Source organism: Rhipicephalus microplus, chromosome 1, assembly GCF_043290135.1.
Source record: "Rhipicephalus microplus isolate Deutch F79 chromosome 1, USDA_Rmic, whole genome shotgun sequence".
Lineage (NCBI taxonomy): Eukaryota > Metazoa > Arthropoda > Arachnida > Ixodida > Ixodidae > Rhipicephalus > Rhipicephalus microplus.
In genome coordinates this window covers 169090209-169112042 of record NC_134700.1, presented here as the reverse complement: position 1 = coordinate 169112042, position 21834 = coordinate 169090209, and the positions used below count along the sequence as shown (strand labels likewise).

At 48.6% G+C, this 21834-nt stretch overlaps 1 protein-coding gene across 5 annotated transcripts in view; it reads left to right on the top strand.

Moving 5' to 3' along the window:
• Window positions 1-21834, top strand: part of LOC119178453 (protein tyrosine phosphatase Meg) — a 365579-nt gene that overhangs the window by 306909 nt on the left and 36836 nt on the right. The gene's annotated exons all lie outside the window — the stretch shown is intronic.

Below are 21834 nucleotides of genomic sequence, written 5' to 3'. Positions count from 1 at the left end.
GCCCCAATTACAAAACATCGAATACTTGTCGTGGTAAAAAAAAAAAAAGAAAGTGTACTGGTTGTTAATTTTGAAGCACACAGAAGTATAACTGCGCGCCTGCCGTGTTCGTGTCCAGCAACAGACAGCTCGGCATTGCTAACTCTTATATCCTTCTCTAGTGAACTGCCTCCCACTTATAGTGTTATTCTGCAAAAGACCCTAACAATGCTATCGCGTTTATTGGGGACGCAAATGTGGACATATACTCGAGGGACGTACATACGTGTGTCAGTCTCTTCGAAAATTCGGATGATCAGCTCTGTGGGCAGCAACTGCTGAAAAGAATGCAATGATAGCAGCTACGTATAATTGGGTACCGCTTCTAAGACACAACATTTAAAGGGGGGCTAGTTTTAAATAAATGTGGCAGATAGCTTACATTCCCTTGCGTGGAGAAACTGTTTTGGGCGATCGCATCCCAGGGGCTTTTGATTGAACACAATAAGGGTTGAGTGTACGCTCCGCTGAACTGTTTCCATTGCAACTGCGTACGCTCGGTCAATAACTGAAAATAATTACTTTAGACGCTGAATTCACACACACACAGACACACACACACACACACACACACACACACACACACACACACACACACACACACACACACACATACAAATAAATTATTTTTAATAGAAACACGGTGGCCAATATTCTTTTCAACTCAACGGGAAAAGCTGATAAGCGCTTTATTTAGTCACAATATCTCTTACAGGGGCTTTTGTAAGGTTTGAGTTGTCCAGCAGGAAGTGCTCCATGCGGACAAACGAGATGGGCGCTTCGCTTCGAGCCGGTATTTCCAGCGCGTTGCCACCGTCTCGCGACACACTCCGCGGGTGCAAGACGTCACCGAACGGATGTCGAAACAAACCTCGCGCATCCTCGAATTGCCACCGCATAACGCGCCTCCGGAAAGTCGTCGTCGCACGCAGGAGCTCGCATAGGTGTCTTGCGAGTCGCGTGAGCGCGCTGACGTGCGTATGGCATGTTTGACGCGTCTGACCTTGCGACGGAGACGACGGTGCTTTATCTCTCCTCCCCCTGAAAAGGCCGGCCGATCTGTATCGCACGCCGACTATGTTGCCTGCACGCGCGCGGTTTCCCGTCGGTATCTAGGCCTATACAGATTGTGTGTGTCATTGGGGCGTGAAAGCTTATCAGCGCCATGAGTGTGCAGTATCTATATCTACATGCATTCCATGGCCGGCCGCCCGCCCCCATTGACCGTATAGGATTGTTTGCTGCGACGAGGTTCGTCATTTAGTTAGCGCCGGAAGTACGAAGATAAAGCGCGCTTTCGTGAGTACGGACTTCCGCAGCGCTGACACCACTAGTCGTGTGGTACACGTGAAATTGATTGTCATGACAAATTACGAAGCGCGATATCGCGGACGAAAGCCTCTGCGATTTCTATATTCTGCGTTCAGAAGGCGTATTTAGTCACGAGGGTATAAATTGGCAGCAGCAAGCACAGGACCGAGTTGACTGGCGGAACATGGGAGAGGCCTCTGTCCTACAGTGGACGTAGTCAAGCTGATGATATAGTCACGAAGGTTGTCATTTGTTTCGTTTAATGAAGCGGGTTTCGTTTTGCTCAGTACGTGGCACTAGCACCAAGTGACGCTTTTTTTTAGATTCGCTTCAGCAGAGTGACCAAACACAAAAGTTAACTCGAGGAATAATCCGGGGTGTACGAACGCCGATGTACGTGTACCAATGCTAGACACCTATAGGTCAGAGACGAGGCACGGTTGCCTATACAATCTCTTTATTCCACAGATGTTCCGCAAACATGTCTTCTGATCTACAGCATTCATGATAGATGTCTCTCCACTAGCTGCTTTCCCAGTACGTCCAAGTGACCATGCTTGTCCTAAAATTCCGTTCTAAGCTTCTTTGACGGAGTAACGTGGACGGGCATCCCAAATTAAAGAGGTGCAAGTTCGGAACTCGCGAAATGAAAATACAGCTTGGTGCGCCACATCGTGCACCCTGAGACTCCCACCGACTCGCCCTCGCGTCGTAGATTTTTTTTTTTTACCATCCTCTGTGATTTGAACAGTATGGTAAATGTAGCTTACGGTGTGTTCTGAGGGAGTTCGACGAAGTTTCTGGAAACATTATTGAGCCAAGCCGTCCGTAATTCAAAAAACAAGGCATAACAAGGCTTCGAAATTTTTGACAGCTCGCCTATTCATTCGGGTGCTGCGGTTTACGTCTTCACACACCTACACTGAACTACGCTGAAGTGATGCCACTTGGCATTGCCGTTTATGTCTATAGAGGTGGCTTTCGCGAAGTCATTTTCTTTTCGAATCGAAATGGCTGACAACCCTTTTTGCGGCAACTGTGGTTGCGAGGAGACATTACAGCACATATTTTGCGACTCCATGGCCTCGCTACAATGCGCAGAAGAAATCACTCGCAGTAGCTCTGTGGCTCGCATGGATCACAAATCGATGGCGGAAGAAACCATTTTTGGAAGTCGTCCTGCGAGGTCATCGTGAGTGAAGGCGACGAAGGCTGTCGTCATCTGCTTCTTGAAGACAACATACTTGCACGCTGCCAGGTCTGACTTGCAGTGTGTGCGTGCTTTCTTTCTTATTTTATCGCCATCTTTTTTTTTCTTATCATTCCTTTCCCGGTTGTAGGGTAGCATACCAGTCCTTCTGGACTGGTTAATACCCCTGCATTTCCTTTCTCTCCTGTTCCTTCATTCCTTCGGCGCGAGTTCCAACGTTTTTAGATATACACGGAACAAGTGATGGAAAGAAGAACGGCAGTGCATAGAGTTGACAAAGAATGGTTCGTCTGTTTAAACTTATTTCGCGTTTCACTTTAGTGTCCCTGAAGGAGTTGATCGAGCGGCCGTGTGGGCTCATTGTTGTTGCTTGCTGTCGCGATCCGTTCCTCTGCAGATGAGCTTATGCAATGAGCCTCTGCAACGAGACGTATGACGCGGGGCGTCTGGGCAGGACTTTCCAAAATACTTGTTTACATGATCAAATATGCTCGCCGCCAACGCATAACTATTGCGTGCCAAAATTGAGTTGGTCGTTGAAATCGTTTTATAAATAAGTATAGCATGGCCGACTGAACAATAATTACATAAATATTTATGTTGTAACTGCAATTAGTTACTCCAAAATACGCTGGAGTTCATTCTTACATTTCTACTTGCATTAAGCTTGGTCTTTAGATCTCTGGCATAAAATTATGTTAATTTGACAAAGTCAATCATAAAATATTTCGCGAATGAATGCGACGCGACCTATCGTCTCAGCGGTTGGTATCTGTCGCTCACCGACGCGCTCATCATTTCGGTCGGCAGGAAGTACGAGAAGCAAACGATGAAAGCGGGAAGAAAATGCGATCGTGCACGCTGTCTCTGGCAGCCTACACGGTCATACGCATTTTGCCCATTGCGGGATTTCCTTTGTGTATTGTGTGCCGTGCATAACGCGCTGCGATTGCCTGCATGGTGAACAGTTTCTTCTTGCAAGGCCCATTACAGTCGGTGGTGCGGTCGCTTTTCGAGGCCGTATGCAAAAAGCTGTTGCTGCTGCACGTTGCCCGCCATAGCGTCGGACCGAGGACAAACTTCCAGTTCACTCTGTGCTCATGCAGTGTCGGTCTTTCTTTTTCCTCTTTTTTTTTTCTTTGTTTGACCGACATTGTGGGAGACGCATATGATCGCGCGTGGTACGCAGCTTGCAGTATTGTGGTTTGCAGGTGTCTTTAGACTGCACTTTACTTAGTTTCAAGGCTGAAAGTGATCCCAATATCAGTGCGAATCAGAATCCGTCACTGACGTGTGGGGACAAGATTCTTGGCGTGCAAAGAGCATCATTAATCACTAACGGGTAATTTGTAAATGTTTACAGGGACACTAAATGTATATATTAAGTCGATGTTGATTGCTGAAATAACGGTCCAGAATAGTGCTACTTTTGTGCCGATGAAGTGCTTATTTTTTTAAAATAAAGTTACGCTTTAGTGGTCCGCATCGCGTTAGCACACTTGAAATTACCTGTCTCAAGCAGAACCTTTCACGTTACTGTTGCCGTACACTACATTGCCCGGCTTTACTTCGTGGCCGCCGACACTACGTAGTTGCAGCTGAACGGGAGTTCCGGGAGCCACAGCAGCAATAACGGCCATCGAACAATTTCCTGCCGTGGCCGCCGAGATGGCAGGCGAGCTTGGTTCAACTGGGCTCCGCTAGATGGCACGACCTGGCCGGTTTAACTAGGCGAAAATTGAATTTTCGAACCACTCGCGTCATTTCCCGTAGTAACGTCTGACGGTTCTTTTTGCGTTAATCAAACATAAATGAGAAATCAGCGTTCTATTACGTCTCTTGATGCACGGAAGGTTCTTTATTTAGTGCAGCTAGTTCGATTACTAGTTATTGATTGTAGGCGGTAACTCTGATGTCATCGGGATCATTTCTCGATGATTTGATATGTGGAGTTTATGTCCCAAAACCACCATATGATTATGAGGGACGCCGTAGTGGAGGGCTCCGGAAATTTCGACCACCTGGGGTTCTTTAACGTGTACCCAAATCTGAGCACACGGGCCTACAACATTTCCGCCTCCATCGGAAATGCAGCCGCCGCAGCCGGTATTCGATCCCGCGACCTGCGGGTCAGCAGCGGAGTACTTTAGCCACTAGGCCACCGCGGCGGGGCCATTTCGCTAATGTTCTACTCCTGGCGCATGTGTTCTCGTGCATTTACCTTAATTTCTTGGTAAGTAGGGCACTGCTGTTAATATTGTCGTTTTCGACATTGTCATACATTAAGCTTCACTTTGACATAAATTGTTATTTAACTTTAGTGTCCATTCAAGTGTGTGTGTGTGTGTGTGTGTGTGTGTGTGTGTGTGTGTGTGTGTGTGTGTGTGTGTGTGTGTGTGTGTGTGTGTGTGTGTGTGTGTGTGTGTGTGTGTGTGTGTGTGTGTGTGTGTGTGTGTGTGTGTGTGTGTGTGTGTGTGTGTGTGATTTTCGCTGTCTGTTTAAAAGAACAGGGTTGCTATTCTGTGTCAGGAACAAATTATACCAAAGGCTCTTGGAGTCACATTGCATTTACGGATTACACGGCAAATGTGAGTTGGCGTTCTTTTAATGCATTGCGCTTTCTAAATTGAAGGGTTTGATTTGATTGATTGATTTGTGGGGTTTAACGTCCCAAAACCACTATTTGATTATGAGAGACGTCGTAGTGGAGGGCTCCGGAAATTTCGACCACCTGGGGTTCTTTAACGTGCACCCAAATCTGAGTACACGGGCCTACAACATTTCCGCCTCTATCGGAAATGCAGCCGCCGCAGCCGGTATTCGATCCCGCGACCTGCGGGTCAGCAGCCGAGTACCTTCGCTACTAGACCACCGTGGCGGGGCTAAATTAATGGGTAACCGCCTAGGCCGCAAAAAAAAAAAAAAAACGACTAAGAAAGAATGCTCTGCAGGCTGAAACTTCCCGCTTAATCGCAAACGCTTTAATGTGTATCATTTTTTTTGCGTTGATAAAGGTACGTACATATTTCTTATCGGTGGGAGAATCGTTCACATACCCGCCACTTCTCGAATGGTGGCTTAAGCTTCAACTCTGCTCTATACAATTCACGTCTCCGGGCACATTCAGTGGTAAAAGACGCTAAGTGCATAAACACTGACAAAAGAGCTGGACGGAACAACACCAACTGTTGTCCCGACCTCTCTCCCGTGTCTGCTTGATTATACTCTTATACCACGAGCCCCTACTAAGTTTTATGTTCTAAACAATCAGCGAATCGATATTTTCGTTCTTCGGAGCAACGAGTAAAGTCGAATGTGGTCTCTGCGGGGCACTTTTTTTTTTTTCATCGCGTGCACGCACCGGTGGTTTTGCCCTCGAGGCGCATCTTCGGTGAACGCACCCCGTGCTTAGCCGAGCAGCGCGCGTCCCGTCAGGCAGCCGAGAAGCGGAAGTGCGCCCAACGAACATCGCTGCGAATAGCTGCAAATAGCCCTGCAGCGCTGCACAGGCCATACATAGCCCCGTCTCGTCAAAAGCCGACTCTTTTAAGGCTGGAACGGGCAGAGTACAAGGTTGTACGATTCTTTTTTTATATCGCCCGCTAGGCCGATTCCTGCCGATCATTTTGCAGGAAAGTGTCAGATGCTCTCTGTTATTAGTTCATTAGGCAGTTGTACGCGCGAGAAAAGCGGTGATTGCCCTTACTCTGTTAAAGAGGGGAGTATGGGGGGGGGGGGGGGGGATAACCTACGTGCACGTTAAGTTTTCTACAGTGAAAGGTTCGTTCTTGTATCGCTAACTATTTATTATATAGCGGAGTTTTCAGGTGCCAAAACCACAATATGAATATTAGGCAAGTCGTATGGAAACATTGGAATCATATTTTGACCACCTATAAAAATTAACAACGTCGCCGTTTTCGTATTTTCTCCCCATCGAAGTACATGCAGTTGCCGTGAACGTTCATGAATCGAACCCGCGTATTGTTGAGTGAAGCTAAACGAACGACGGACATTTTGTCAGTTAGGAAGAATATAGTTTCTGTAATAGTTGTCAGCAGCTCTCGTGACGACTTCGTCTGATCGGCTGGTATTGTATAGCTTACGGTGCACACTGCACGGTACTAGCGTGACGAAGTACCGAATGGTGGAGATAAATGGAGAGAGGAAGAAGGATTCGCGTGGCTGAGAGCGGCTACACACCGTGACATCGAGTCCCGGAAGAAAAAAACAAAGACAGTAGAGTAGGCGCGAAACCGTGGGAAACGCGAGAGTGACCGCTGTGTGCACGTTGGCGTAACGGTGAAGGCCGCCGGGCGCTTTTAATTGTTCCGTACGAAGAAGAAGATGCAGCTGCTAGGCTTAACTTATACCTTCTGCCGGAGAAAGGAAATTTCCGTTGCTCATGCTCCGCATCTTGTGGGAGTTCGCTGGCGTATAGTGATGAGATCACACTAGTTGCCGAGCAAAATGTTATTCTTGTCCGTCCAGCGTTGCGTTCTGTTTTGTTTCCATTTTTTTGTTGTTGTTTCGTTTGCATTACTGTGCGAGTCCCATTATTGGGAGCCGAGGCGGTGCTTTCAAGCAAGGGTGATGGTAAATTCTAGCCGCCAAGTTGAAAACACTGCGGCGCTAACTGCATGTTCCAGCTAAGGTTTGCGGGGTGCGAAATTTATGTGGAAGTTGTGTGTTCCCGCTTTGTCTGGGAACAAGACCTCCTAACCTAGCCCGACCTTACCGAACACTTACTGTCCCGGAGTGGCCCTAACCTTGAATGTAAATACGTATACGTGTAATTCAGTTCGTCCGAATAACAGCTATGTTCACCGAGCTCTTTTATGCCCGACCCAGTCGTAAATTGTAACATTGAAATCTTCATTGCAAGGCATATAAGCGGTTTGTTAATTGCATTCCTCAGCCTTGCATTGTGCCCAAATGTCATTTTCGGCACTGTTCTGTGGATTTCGGCGAATAAGTGGTCTTCGGGAGAATCGTCTAGTATTTTATTTTTCTTTAACTTCGTAAGGGTCGTTCTCAGTAATCGCGCGAGTCGAGTGTGTGCATCACTTGTGTCCAGGAATACCCAGCCGTGGGTGGGTGCGCCCGTGTCCGTTCCGGGCTTGCCATGTGCAGCGGCAAACCTATAACCTATAATCAAGTTTCTCAGCTCCCGAAGGTCAGCGTCAAAACTGTACGAGGCTTCAACGTGTCTGATAAGAGTGACTTGAAGCGGAGGTGTGGGCAAGTGACTTGTTGTCGCGTGGGCACGGCTGTTCGCGGTTTTGTTGGATAAATCGGTCAGTGGGAGAGGGAGGCAGCACTTAAGGCTCTCTGGCACACGCGAAGGTGCCCCCTCTTTACATGTATATATATATATATATATATATATATATATATATATATATATATATATATATATATAAGGGAAAGAAGTGTATACCTAAGGGCTCGTTTTTCCGTGTTTTTAACACAATAATAATGAGATATAACAGACAGTAATGCCAAGGAATGTACAGGGGAAGTTATTAACATTAATGGAACGTAAATAAGAAGAAAGAAAAGTGGATGAAAAAATTACCAACTGTAAGCAGGAATCGAACCTACGACCTTCGAATTACGCGTTCGATATATATATATATATATATATATATATATATATATATATATATATATATATATATATATATATATATATATATATATATATATATATATATATATATAAGTGTTGCGGCGTAGCTTTTAGCAGACGAGAGAGGAGAGAGACTCTACTCCCACTGTTAGCGAAACTCCTTCCGGGAAATCGCGCAGCTCGTGTGTGTGCCCACGGACGGGGTCGGCAATTGTCTCTGCTGCGCGGACTCTTACATACAATCCAACCCCTCTTACCCCGGAATCGCGCGCTCCGGGAATTGCGTCACGTTCTACGGCGGAGGACGAAATTTGCGCCCTCAAAGGAAGAAGAGTCCGTCAACGAAGTCTGAAGAGGATGTCCTGATGTTGTCTTCTCTAATTCTCCTCATTCTTGACTTGTTGCGCTTCTTTTTGTTGTTTTTTTTTCTTTTCCCTTCTTTTTTCTGGCCTTCGCCATCGCGACTGCCATTTATTCGCCGTGTGCTTGCCTCGTAAACGGACAGGTTGGGTGTCGACACGAAGCGCTATATAAAAGCCGGGTCGTCGACGTGCGTACGGCCCATTCTGACTTTCGGGGAACCCGCGGGGAAACGATTAAAAGGACCGCTCTGTGACGGAACCTCGCTTACACACGACCGTACATGCCCTCGCGCGGGCGGACTGACATACATAAGCGCGCCGCCATGGCAGTGCGCGGCTTTTATGTACGCTATCTCGCGGTTGACCGTAATGCGACGAGGTTCCCGTCTTTTCGCCTCTTCGCCCCCCCTCACCCTTTCTTTTTTATCCTTTCCCGTCTCGCTAAGTTTTCCTGCAGGGCCGCCTCGATATTTGACTGTTTACAGAGAGTGAATCCCGCTTGGCGCTGGCTGGCGGTGGGCCCGCCATTGTTTCCGATAACGAGGCACCGCCTGGCTGCTGGCTTAGCTGTTTGCACTATATCTATACGAAAAAAAAAAAGCCTTGATCGTGTGCGTGCGTATGTGTGTCGAGAAAAGAAAGGCTTTTTATCGTCTGGTTTCGCTTTCTGTTTATTCGTTGCTCGTCTGTCCGTCGGCGAACTATCGCAATCGCCACTTCCTGGAACGCACGAGCCGCGCATTCTGGGAACGGACGTCTATACTGTAGACGGCACGTGTTGTGATGCGGTCGCCTCTTCGGTCTGGAGATTCCTGGCGGTCTCCGCGCTGTGCTCTTTAATTGCACGATTGCCGCTCGGGCCGCGGCGAAGCTCGTCTAACTAGAAGGTCGTCTCCGGTAACTATATGATGTAGTCATTCGTTGCGCGGCGCACGAGACCGTAAAGACGTTGTCTACTCGAATATACGTCGGTATATGCACGAATGGCTGAGATGTTTCACTCGTTCCCGGTGGTCGTCTCTGATGTCTCCTTGCACACAATGTGCATTTTTCTTCGTGTGTAGTGCAGGTGATTCGCGAGTCTCTATCTCTTCTCCGTCGGCCTTGTTCATATTTGCAAGGCCTCCTTCCCGTGCGCTGAGACGTTGTCGCTTCAGCTATGCTCCTTACTTTATTCTATCGGCATAGCCGCGGGCTGCGAATAAACGTGGTGAATAGTCAGATGGCAGGGTTAATTCTTCCATGAAACTGATGTGTTTCTTTCCATAAATTGCACTGGTTGAAAGAGACGATGGGTGAGCGGAAGCAGCATTATTGTGGTGATCTCTGAGGCTGCAATCATATCAGCGTCTTCGAGCCGATTCTGGAACGGGGCTGCAATAAATAAATAAATAATTCAATGAGTAAATAAGACGTATTTTGCGCATACAAATTTGGAAAATTTCAGGGGGAGGAGTCCCCCTTTCCGTACCCCCCCCCCCCCCCCTGGCTACGTCAACAATTGCACTCGAAGGGAAAAAAAGCAATCTTTAGCATGTCTTTGCTTTCGTAAGCGGTTCCTCAGTTGCATGGCTGGAGTTTCTCTGAAGGTGTGTAGATAAGAGTGGAGTTTAGAAGTTACTGTCTCTCTCTCATTCAGAGCTTTATTTTACAAAAAGCCATCCGAGCACGCAGCCGAGTATGAGCCTTGCGCGTTGGGGAGCTCGCAGTGGCGTTTTCTTGTTGCGAAATATACTCGAGACAGCCCTGATTTCATTGCACGCACGAAAACGCGGCGGCAAACATCGTTTTGCGAGATCATAACGGGCGCTGCATGCATTGTCCGCGCACCTGTCGCCTCGTGGCTCGTTCGCGCCGCCGTAAAGACCTTTCCGAGCGGCGTTTACGACGGCCACGATTAGAGCCAGAGTGTGCATTGGTGGCCTTCTTTTCTGCAGTCGGTGTGCCGCGCTTATCGCGCGTGTTTCGGCAACCCGCCATATAGATAGATACCGCCCGTGTGCGCTCTCTCGTCGTTCCCGTATCGCGCCGCGTTGTCTTTGGTCGCTTGTCGCCACGCGTCTTCGCCTTTCCGGACCGAAAGAGTCTCGCTTCAGGTGCCTGGTCTTGGGAAGCAGGGCACGAGCCGCCAGCGCCGTTCTGTAAGGCATACACCTTCACCCTTATCCGGTAGGCGGGACTATACGTACACGCAAAGTTCGCGTTTGACGAATAGTTTTGAGAAGTCTCCTCGTCCTACATACAGGCATGGCTTCTTCGCGAGAAGGCAGCCGTGGGCTTTGGTAACGAAAGCCGCCGAATGATGGTCCGTCAAGCGTTCTGGATCACGAACTGAAGCGAACGCTTCTCGCTCGTCTTCAATCAAGCAAACAATCGCCTCGCGACGCTCACACCATGGCTACTGTATACCTGCAGACATCGAATAACTAAGGTGTGTGTGTATGCGTGTACTGTGCGCGCGTTATAGGACGTACAACTACCAGATGGCTCATCACCGGCGTTCGGAGCCATCGCGGCTGAGCTGGACAGCTGAGGACGGAGCCGTGGCCGTGGTGTTGAGACGCTGCTACTCGTCGTACAGTCGTCGCCAGCACCGGCAGTCGGACCCACGGCCTGCCGCGAGGCAGCAGCAACAGTCGACGCAGGGCAGCTCGCTGCGATGCTGGTGGTGGGAGCGGAGGAGTCGCGTGGACAGCGGCCTCGGGGACGAAGAGGAAGATGAGGTTAGCAGTGCGCCGAATGGCGATGGCTGCCCCATGGGCAACAACGAGTCCGCGGACAACAACCGTCGCCGACTTCCCGCTAAGAAGGTTGGCGCGCAGGCATCGTCTTCTTCGACGAAGTCGCGCTCGCGTGCTGCCCTGATGTCGTCGTCCAAGGTAACAACCCGCCTCTGGCTCTTGTGAAGTGCGCAACCACACTCGGGCATGCGTATACTAGGAGAGTGAGGGGGAGGGGCCAATGTTTGCTTTCCTATATGCATCGCTCCTTCGGAAGTCAAGTCCAGACGTCATTCCAAATTGCATTGCTATGGTCACGCAGGTTTCTGTCGATAATGACGGCTAAAAATATCTTGAGGCTGCATTCTAGGAACACCGGTGATCAACGGCGCACTGTTGTTTTGTTTTTTTTTTTTGTTTTTTGTTGTTTCCCTGGGATGATGGCTCATCCCCACTCAGAGGGATTGGCCAAGAAAGTGTAGTGCAGTTTTTCTGTGATCATTTTAACTACGTGTAATGAATTGGTATTATAATAAGACTAATGTAAAAAAAAACAACATAAAAAGAGCAAACGAAAGAAAATCAAGTTGAGCAATTTTGAGATTTGAGCTGTTATGATTACCATTCAGCTGCGTTTACTTGACTCTGCCCTGGGAAGTAATAAATCATTTTAGGTGCATCTCTTCGTTTTCACCTAACATTAATCGCGAAGCCTGTGTTCCTTCGTTTGGACACGAGCGAATAAAGAGGGAAGGGGGCTGCGTTGTGACTTCGACCCGCTATACGCTGCCCCCCCCCCCCTCTCATAGATGACCATGCGCACCCCAATGTAGCCACACGCAAAATACGTCCGGTACTGCATAATCGGCGGTTTCTCAGCGAAATTGCCCTTGGATTCACCGAGCGCATTGCATTTTGCCCTAGTCCTGCCTGGTGTTTCTGGTTCACCTTTCTAGCGTTTTTTTTCCTTTTTTCACTCTTCTATCATCATGGATTCCGCTGTCATATTGTGTAACCCTCGTGTTGCGGTCATTGTGGCCACTTCAGTGCCAACGCGTTTTCTGGCTGCCTTCCTGCAAGGTGTTGTAAGTTCAGCGCTGCGCGTTTATATTACCCGCGTGATAGGGGTTGAGGACGTTTCGTGGCCGTAAAATGTCCGTCGGTCTGCATGCGCTGCTTACATGTGTGAGCGAGAGCTTATCTTCGTGGACTTCTTTACTTCCCTACGTGATCCAGCGCACGTTGCCCGACTGCTCTCCCTTGGTTATCGGACGTGCTTTTCTCGTAAAGAGCACGCTCTCGATAGGTGAACTCGTTCATCGAAAACGAAGTGTTTAGTGGGAAAGAAATCAAAACACGACCGATAACGCTCAGACAGCACTACACCATTGACTTACACGTCAATGATCGATTGCTCTCGAAAACATGGATATGCATACGGCGTGTGTGCTTTGCGTATATATAGATATAGCGTGTGTGTGTGCGTGTGTGTGTGTGTGTGTGTGTGTGTGTGTGCGTGTATGCATGCATGCATGCATGCATGTATGTATGTATGTATGTATGTATGTATGTATGTATGTATGTATGTATGTATGTATGTATGTATGTATGTATGTAAATCACCGACACCGCCGTATTCATCTCTGGACGGCGCTAAGTATAGTCGTGTGACACACCCGCACCCCGTGCCTCCCCCCCCCCTCCCCGCGCCTCTAAAATGCATCGCCAAGGTTGTGACGTTCTGCTATTGCACTCCCACACGCAACCCAGCATGGCGATGTTTCTATCTCTCTCTCTTTTCTCTGCCGTGAAAAGGCTTTACTGTAAATGATTCCTGAATAGACCTCGCGCCGCTTGCTTGGACTAAACTTCAGTACAGTTCGTGTATTGAGTATATTTTGTGACTAAAAAAAAACTGTGTGGCGCGGCGACAGCTACGACGAAGGGTTTATCATTGTGGTGTAACAGTATCCGAGGAAATGTGAAGGCAACGTGACATAAGGTGAAGGACAGGGGAAAACGGTGGCCCTCCCATTACGCCCTAATAAGCACCAATCAGCTTATTCTCGCTCTCTCTCTCTCTTAATCAGCAGCAAGCAGGTTATGCTTACTCCGATGAGCGGCACTCCGATAAGCTGTGCTCACTGCTGGTGGGCGGGGAAGTGCCTTCAATGCCACGTGGTTACAGTTTCCGTTCCATGAAGGCTGGTTGTATACGCATATATGTACGTCCTCGATGCTTCAGGCGATGCTTCTTCTTCCGAAGGGCGGCTGTGCGACGTTTCCAGATGCACTTGACGACGTGCAGGCCTACTACGCCTTAAGGCCGAGGCTGCATGGTGTGCGTCTTTCTGCGGCGTTAGGGCGCGTGCTCTGGTTTCTTCATCTTCGGCGGAGTCGGCATGGCGCAATCTTTCCGGGGTTGGTGGCGGCAGCTCTGGACTCGCACCACCGCGCAGCTTTCCGAGCCCTTTAATTGAATCCTCTAGCGAAATATGTGGCTCTGCCAAAATATTAAGCTCAATGAAAATCGGAAACATTTGCCCTTTCGGGAAAAAGGGGCTAGTGATCACTACATTTCTCGTGCTCGGGCCTGCATACCACCTCTCTCTTTCTCTCTTTCTTTCTTTCTTTCTTTCTTTTGTACTGGACAGCAATGGGCAGTGGGGGTGTGGCTTAAAAAGAAGAGGCCAACGATGAGCTGGTGATGAAGTTTTTGTTCGGGTGCATTCCTGTGAGTTACTTGTCGCTGCCCTACTCTACCATCTGACGACTTTGTCACTTACAAGGCGTCTTGACAATTTATTTATTGTTTCTTTTTAATCGCTTTGCGCAATGCTCCTTTCTCCATACCGGGTATCGGACATTCATCTACGTGCTTAGTCCGCCTCGGTGGAGCAGTGCACGCTTACGGTACTCAGCTGCTGACCCAAAGGTCACCTGTTCGATCCCGGCGGTGGCGATCGCATTTCGATGGAGGCGAAATGGTAAAGGGGCTGTGCAATGTCAGTGCACGCTATAAGGAACACCGGATTGTCCGATTTTCTGGATCCTTCCGCTATACGGCGTCTCTCATGTCTTGGTTTTGGGACGTAAACTTCCAGATATTATTACTGTCTGCGTTCATGGCAGCTAGCTCAACGCGTCTACAGGCAACTACGACGCTCGTGCGTGCACATCCGGGCAACAGCCAAACGCGACGACGTAAATTTACGGGTCACCTCCACAAAATATCAGATCGTCATATCAAAAACGGACGACCGTGGACAATCGGGCAATCAAGTGAGCGTCATTCGTTGGAAAACGGCGCACACTAATACTGCACGTCACAGGCGCAACTTTGAGGACTCTTCTTCTTTGCGCTCGCTGGGTTTTTGCGCACCTCATGTAGTCATTTAAGCAGCGTGAAAAACATTATAGCGTACACAGGTATGATTGAGAAGAACAAGCGCTGACGTGTAACTATATAGCTTTTCAGTCACAAGGGAAACACGTATACATATACAGCACCTCCACATACCGCTCACTACCATAGATTCATTCATATCAAGTGACCCAGCTGACTACGCTCGTAGTCTTTTCAAGATATTGCCGAGGGGGGTTCTCTGCGTGTATGACGCTATACGTGACGGATAGGCTTCCTCCGCAGCATGAACGACAGTTTGTTGGAGCTGACCTTTATACGAACAGCTGAGCACGACCTGTAGCGTTTGAGGTCGCGTCGTTTATTGGCGCCGCCCTTGGGCACCGACGATCGGCGTCGAAGGAGCGGGGCGTGTTCGCTCAGTCTTCAGGCGCGCGCGTTCGCGTGGTGCTGCAACTTCGCGTTATCGCGACCCAGTTGCGTGCCAGGCGCATTCAGGACCGCGTTCCTCCGAACGTAGGGCGAATAAAGCCGAGCGTTTGAAGCGACGTCGCCGGTTAGACGGAGACGTATGAACGAAAAAAAAATGTAATCATCAAAAGCGCAGCGAGAAATGGAGCGCAAGAGCAAGAAAGAGGCGCCGCGACTGAGTAAACGGAGCTAGCAAAGTGGAAACCATGTGGTTCGGCCGGGTTTTCTTTTCATTTTGTTTTTCTAAAATCATAAAACGAAAAAAAAAACCGCTAGAAGGTGCCGTTGTTCGTATATTTGTTTTCCTTACCGCGATGATTGACGTCACGACGCCGAGCTGCGGTCTTCTTTCTTACCGGCCCGCGCGCGAAGACGAAGCGGGGACGGTCGGCGCGGGCGTGTAAAATCGAGTCGTGTCACTTCGATGAGGGCGCTTCTTTTTCTCTTCCTCATCTTTCTTCGCCTTCTTGGTCTACTTGGGCGTAGCGGACCGGCTGCAGCGCGCGCATTTTGGTTGGCGCAGTTATGCGTCTCAGCCACGCATGCGAGTGCTGCTGCAGGGGTGCGCTCGCGTGCGTGTGTTTTTCCGGGGTATTTATTTATTTATTTATTTTTGAGGGCGCAATCGCCTGCATGCCTGCTCTTCCAGGCTTCGTCGTTTTCTTTCTCTCTCTCTCTCTCTCTCTCTCTCTTTTTTGGTGAGCGAGGCGTTGGAAGCGCTATGAAATGGGCGTGTAGTACTCGCCTCTGCATGTTTGCATTCTGGGTCAGAACAGCGCCTCCTCTATAAATGTTGGTCAGAATTTGGTGGCCGTGACTGAGCAGTTTTCCAGCTTTTCTTTTTATCGGTATCCGAGTGGCCGCACATGTTGTACGTGATGGATGTTAGAAGACTGTCTTCTGCTTGTATGTGCGTGGCAATACGCAGGTATATATATATATATATATATATATATATATATATATATATATATATATAATATGCGCCTTCGCGCACGTATGCTGATCCATGGAGAAATGCCGCTCTTCCCAGAATAAATCGGGCTTGCTAATACGCCTAATACTTACATAGTCTTCAATGCATTATCGGCTATTTGGGACTCTGTTTCCGTTCCACTGCTGAACGCCAATTCGTGATCTAGACAGTGTCTTTATGAGCGAGGGGTTGTAAAGCGTTTTAAAATATTATAATGTCGCGCTATCCTTATTGATAGATGATCGATTGATATGTGCGGTCTAACGTCTCAAAAACTACCATATGATTATGAGAAACGCATATCGCGTTAACATCGGAAGACATTTTCGGATATATCTGAGATATCTGAATAGCTGTTTAATTACCATCACCTCGTAGTGCAGGTGGTGGATTGTGCGTAATCGAAATTAGAAGCGCCTTATTTTCGAGCGATCGTATCTCGTTTATGGCAAAATTTCCCTAAGTTGTGTACACCGGACTATTACTAAAAAATGAGCGAATATTGCGCATGTCTGCGCTGAGCAGTTGTGTAAGAGAAATGTTACGTTTGTTCCTTACTTGCTCTTTGCTCTTTTTTTTTTCATCGCGGATTCCTGAGTTTATTTCTTTGTTCTGTACGACGCATCAGTCTGTGTCTGCATGCTGTGTGTGTATTGATTGATTTGTGGAGTTTAACGTCCCAAAACCACCATATACTATTATGAGAGACGCCGTAGTGAAGGGCTCCGGAAATTTTGACCACCTGGGGTTCTCTAACGTGCACTCAAATCTGAGCACACGGGCTTACAACATTTCCGCCTCGATCGGTAATGCAGCCGCCGTAGCCGAGATTCGATCCCGCGATCTGCGCGTCAGCAGCCGAGTACCTTGGCCACTGGACCACCGCGGCAGGGCGCGTGTTGTGTGTGTGTAGGGCAGCTTCACTTAAAAGCCACACAGCGTGCCTCTATATGTGCTGAGGGCTGGCAGTATCAGTTCGTCCAGCTCACCGTTGTCATAGTCGGTGTACTTTGGCTTGAGGCGAAGGCTAGCTGCCTCAGCCGTAAGTTACTCGAGAGGAATAATCAACCATTCTATTCGGTCTTTTCTCGTTTTTCCTGCAGCTGCTGCTGTCCGTTCCGAGTATCTTATGTGTGTGTCCACCGCGGCGTTTCTTCGCACGCGCTGTTTGCCCTCGATAGCCGCGGCATCTTTAGATGCACTCGATCGCAGTGGAGAAGGGAGGGGTGCCATGTCGGCAGCACTATTCCCGCTGGAGAGGTCGGCTCGTACACGTTGGTGCGTCGTCGAAGTGTGACGGCTTTCACCCAACCATTGCGTCAGTGTGGGCCGAGCTATTAACCCTAAAGCTTATGCTTTTCGTAAAAAAGAAAAAGAGGTCTGGTGGTTCCTTGCCGCCAATTTCCGTCATGATGGGTTGCCCTTCCAAGCGGCTGCGAACTTAGTTCTGCCGAGCACCAGAGGCCGGTGGTGCACTTGTATACCTGTTAACCGGTATATAGGTCCAGCCGGCTACATGTATATCTGTGCCTTCCACAGCAGCGGCCGATGCTGGACTGTTTTACTGGGCGCCACTTGTGTGGTGCGATAAGGGGCGCCTTTGCTACTACTCTCCCACTATGAAAAACCGGTTGGTTCGCGGTGGGCAATGGAAATCGAACCCGGTGATACCGCATCGGAAGCGGACGATTTAACATTGTAGCCGCAACGGTGGCTTCGTGGCTGAGCGTTCGCGCGCTCTGAAGCGGCTGCCGCGGGCTTCTATACCAAGTGAGACTTGCAGCGTTTGCGCGTACGCCTTCCATACCGCAATGAACGAACGAAGGATAATTTTGGCGAGAGGCATGTTCCCTTGTAAGACTAGACCGAATGAAGTCGACTGACAATTAGGCTAAGGAAAGCATATAGGGCACTAATTGTGCCCCTCAATTGCATTGTAATAAGGACGCAAACTGAATCAGATCACAATGGAAGAAATATCGTCCTTTCCGTAGGTGAGACCCGAACGTAGCACAACCTTCGAACTACACGTCCGATGCTCTATACCTTTTCGCAATGTCACTCTTTGTGCGCCTTTTGCCAGAAAAACGTACGCTATCTACCTCTGCTCCCTGGTGGTTGTTATACTTCTCAAACTGATCGCGCCGTCGTCGCTTTTTCTCAGAAATAGTCACTATCGCGCGCCTTCTGTCTCTTTCTTTCGATCGCCCTTTCTCTTTCTTCTCTGTCTCTTTTTCTTTATCACGTTCCGCGAAACGGCTAAGATCACACTGTGCTCGAAGTTTCGCGCTCAACCCAACCCATGATGGTGAGTTGTATACGCTATATAGTCCCGCAGTCTGTATTACTTACAAGTTGTACGTCGAGTGTTGGGAGGCCCCGCAGCTTTCTAAATTCGAATAGATTCCGTGATTCTGCCGGTCTTTTGATTCGACACGGTCTGTATATAACGGAATGGCGAAATATGTCATAACGTATATCGCGATATCGTTTCTTCGAAATAGCTGCTGCATGAGAAGCCGATGTAGAGTTGGCGACCCAGTGATTCTGAAGGATTTATCCGAATACTCTCCAGTGAGTGTTCTTAGCCGTTGTACCTGCAGTACCCTCGCGCGTGGGCCATACAGAGCTGCCGTGTTGTGAACAACAGATGTCCGTGACCGTTCAGAAAACAAGCGTATACGACGCGAACGAATGAGCACTCGATCGCTGGACCTTAATTACTGCGACATACGCGTACGTTTACGCATGCACATTTCACGTTTATTTGGACTGCCGGATCTTGATATGATAACCGTCGCTGCGTATAGGGGCTGCAGTTGCTTTTGTTTCTTTGGGCGATTTTGTAATCGCATTGTACTTCTTGACGCTCTGTGGTAGTCATCTTCGCATGCCACGGAAGCGCGGAAACCATCCGATCAGTCTGCCCCGAAGGCTTCTGGTTTGGACGATGCTTGGGGGAGGCAACCGCTTGTGCTACGATATGTTGAAAAGCTGGTGGAAGATTTGGGTGCACGTTAAAGAACCCCAGGTGGTCTAAATTTCCGGAGCCCTCCACTACGGCGTCTCTCATAATCATATAGTGGTTTTGGGACGTAAACCCCACATATCAATCAATCAATCAAAGCTGGTGGAAATGAGTGCGTCACCTCGTCGCTTTTGGCAGCGCAATCATTTCCGTAATAACAGTACGCCGAGGAAAAAAAAAGACTAGTATATTGGCGCTACGCCCCCTCTTCTTGCGTCGTGGTTCACTCGTTTCTCATTACACCTGTTCCAAGTTTGTGAACGATGATCCCTCGATGGGTGAGCTTCGGTGCCGATGCGAATAGAAACGCGGGGGCGCTCGCTTTGAGGATAACATTTTTTTTTTTTTGAAAGTCGTATTTCCGTTTCCAGCGCGTGTGGGCGTGATCCAATTATTGTCGATGAAGAGTGATTTAGGCTAATCATAGTGGGCGTGCTCATGCATTGTGTTCGTTTTGTGTTTTGTAGGATTTTTATTGGCGTTGCTTCTAGTTTGTGCCTTCACGTCCACTATAGCGAAATTGGGACGTGCGAGTAATTGCATACGTCATTCTACGTGCATTCACCAGACGTCATAACTCAACTCACAGTGTTCTAAATCTTGTACCTTTCTTTCGGAAGAAATAGTTCTCTTTCGTCTGGTAAGCTTATCGAGTTAGCCGGAAACGCCCGCTCAGCAGCATCCCGTCCCAGCTTGACTTGCGATGACTTCTTGCTTACAGAAGTGTGCAAAGATTATAGTAATTCCGTCTGCATAAAACTAATGGCAATAATCGCATATTAGCCGCGTATACCTCTCTCGCATCGACTTGTCTTTTCATTCGTAGTAATCGCATAATTAGCCTTGTATGCATCTCTCGCATCGACTTGACTCTTCGTTCACGAATTCACGCACCTAAAGGCGCTCTGATGAAAGCCTCTCTCCATCTCTCTGTCCTTTCCCGCCGATCCTTTCGGGTTCTCTACCCCCCCCCCCCCTTCCTTGCTCGATGACAAGACGGAGCGCGCCACGGTGAATGCCCCCTTATGTCTGAGCTTCCTGAAGCTCGGCATGCGCGGAACGTCTTTCAATCTTGCCTTCCCCCCCCTCTCCCTGCAAATATGAGAAGCCTTTCTCGCGCGGCGCTTCTTCCTCTCGTCTAATTTCCCCGTTTAGCGGCGGTGCGCGGGAGCTCCGTTAATCGCTGTTTTCCTCTTCGGCTGATCATACGGTGTTCTTTTCTTTCATCTCCGTGCTCGCGGAACGGGATGATGTTCTGGCGTGGGTGCTATGAATAGCCTCTCTCTCTCTCTCTCTCTGTAGAGTTCTACCCCTCCTCTTCTTTTTACCTTTCATTTCGATTTCTTTCTCTCTCTTTTTTTTTTCTTCTACAGAACTTCTCTTCCGGCTTCCGTCGTTCGGAGACATCTCTGCTCAGTCTCGGAAGACGAGTCTGTTTGCGTCTGCCGAGTTCAGAACTCGGATGCAGTGGTGAATATGGGGACGGGGCTCGCTGAGTGCGATTCGTTGTTTTATACGCGGCGCTTTCCAGAAAGCGGCAAACGGGAACGCTCGTAAGAGCCGTCCAAGAATCACTTTAGCTCACAAAACACGGCCCTAGGCGATTCCTCGCGACTTGAGCGCATTTTTTTTTTTTTTGTGTTTGCGCGAGATTTCGGTTGTTCCTGTGTGAATAGAACGTCTACTCCGGAAGGCAGATACGTTAGTGCGAAGAGAGTTCGGCATATACAAAGCTACCGCACGCTTGTGTCTTCTTGCGTCTCTTTGCTTTTTTTCCTTTAAAAGCTCGCTTTCGCGTAGGTCTCTTGTTTGAGATGACGATAGCGCGGCTCCGAGGATCACAAGAGAGAAAGCGTGCGTGCGTTTTATAGTTCTTGATGCTCTCTTCGGTCTTGTGCAGGTGGTACTTTTCAAAATGCACCCCGGTCGAAGTTTTCTTATGTACACTTCGCTTTTCAACGAATAGCAAAGGAAACGCGCAAGAATCTGCAGCTATATTGAGTCGCGCCTTTCCTTACGGGAATGTTTCTTTTTGCCCTGCATTTACCCGAACGGAAGATCTTGCGATTTTGCCCCCTTCATTTTGTTCTCGCGCACGTTTTCCGCTTAAGCCGTATAGGAGTTATATATATCACAACTCGATTGTGCGAGTGCCATACGTGAGAAGATCCGTGAAAGGTTGGCCTATACACCCTTCGGCTTTTCGCTACCGCGAAGCCCTTAGTTGGAACTCGCTCCGAGTTTCCTCGCGCTCGAATCGCATGCTGTAATATATCAGAGCCTATATATGTATCCGGTGTATAGTGCTTCGTTTTCTTGGGCTTCTCGTGTTTGTTTGTTTTTCTTTCTTCTCGCGTTTCTCGTAAACGTTACGAATAAAGCTCGTAAACATATCATTGCCGAAAACGGCCGCCGCTTCATTGCTATAACGTTTAGTACTTGTTTCTTTTTTTTTTTTTTTCGTCGTATTAAGCGGTTATTCGCTACCGCGTTTGCGACGACTTCTTTTCGCGTATTAAGTGTGTATAGGTCGTGGAAGCGCGTATACAATAGGGGAAGTGGGGAGGGGGGGGGGGAGCTCTTGCCGTTTTTGGAGCTCTCCATTATTATACCTCCGTGCATGATTTTCGTTCCCTCCTTCGTTTATCATTCCTTTCGTTGTTGCGCACGCGATGTGAGAGAACCGTGGCTCTCCGCGAAGATGTTGATGTAATGGGCTTC